The 1,372-nt window shown below is 58.7% G+C and overlaps 1 pseudogene; it reads left to right on the top strand.

Moving 5' to 3' along the window:
- The first annotated feature begins 426 nt into the window (after nucleotides 1-426).
- LOC112407224 (histone deacetylase complex subunit SAP25 pseudogene) overlaps nucleotides 427-1,372 on the top strand; it is a 1,363-nt pseudogene continuing 417 nt past the window's right edge.

Genomic DNA, 1,372 nt, shown 5'->3' with positions numbered 1-1,372 from the left:
AGTACACCTTACCCTAGCACCTATTAGATATATTTAAAGAAAATGTGATCAGAACGGCGCTGGTGCAGGAGCAGACAATTCAGTGGAACACACCAGAGAATTCTAGAGCAGACTCAGGTATATACATGGAAATATACTGTAAGACACAGGTGTTATTTCAGATCACGAGAGCAAGGATAGATGTTTTAATCATTAGTCACTTAGGGGAAAAAAAGTTAAATCTTTAACTCACAATCACCAAAATATGACAAATTCCATCCACATTTAAATGTAAAGCCTGTGAGGTGGGCCGCAACCTGGGCTCGCAGGGGCGCACAGGCCAGCACGGGCCGCTGAAAGAAGCTGGGCCCGAGTGGGAGCCGGGAGGGGCCTGGCAGGCGGGCCGGGCGGCGCAGGGCTCTGTCCTGCCCTCCCCCTGGATGTGGCATGTTGCCCTGGACCTCCCGGCAGTGGGGTGTGGGTGAAGAGCAGGTGCCAGGCCTGGGACTCTGGAGAGGAAGCCCTGGGGGAACCAAGAACACCCCACAGGACAGCCTTCAGCCCTGGTCCCGAAGGCCTTCCTGGACCAGAAAGAGCAGCTGCTGCCTTGGCCGCCCCCAGGCCTGGCTGCCGAGCGGTCCCCGGGAGCCCCAGTTCCCCACTCCCCACAGACGACCTGGGAGGTGGCCCCGTCAAAGATGACCCTGCTGGCATCCTGGGACCCCAACTATGAGGATCAAGCGGGACCTCGGCTGGTGTGGGGACCCAGCTGTGGGTCAGGCACCTCCTTCTCAGGCCGGACCTCATGCCATCCCTCATTCTGGCCTCTGTACAAGGCAGCCTCAGGCAGAGGCCTCAGGCCCATCTAGCAGGACATCAGAGTGGAGAGCAGGCACCCAGGGATGCAGGGTTCCCAGTGACACGCTGTGAAGACCTCTTTCTTTCTGACCCTCCACTGTCCTGTGGGCAGCATGCTCCCCTGCACCTGTCTCAGGCCCCTCAGCAGGTGATGGGCTCTCAAACTGCTGCTCCCACCCCCAGTAATGTCGCCCTGGGTCCTCCCCATCCCATCCTCTGGCTGCTCCACCGCCTGGCTCAGTGGGCCTGAGCTGATAGCCCTCACCGGCCTCCTGCAGGTGAGCCAGGGGGAGCCAGCTCCCCGGGGGCTCCCATGCCCCCTGCTGGCCCCCCAGACCCTGTCTCTGACCACCCAGGTGCCAGTGGTGGCCAGAGCTGTTCTCACTGCACAGACCTATCTCTCCCACGGGCCCCAGACAACCAAGGTCCATAGCCCCTCCGGGGGCAGAGTGGGTCCCCTACTTCCCCAGGCAGGTTCTGTTGACAATAAAACAGTGTTGGATTGCAAAAAAAAAAAAAAAAAAAAAAAAAAAAA

The sequence above is a fragment of the Neophocaena asiaeorientalis genome, unplaced genomic scaffold (assembly GCF_003031525.2).
Source record: "Neophocaena asiaeorientalis asiaeorientalis breed wild unplaced genomic scaffold, Neophocaena_asiaeorientalis_V1.1 scaffold303, whole genome shotgun sequence".
NCBI classification, from domain to species: domain Eukaryota; kingdom Metazoa; phylum Chordata; class Mammalia; order Artiodactyla; family Phocoenidae; genus Neophocaena; species Neophocaena asiaeorientalis.
This window is presented reverse-complemented; position numbering and strand designations above follow the sequence as displayed.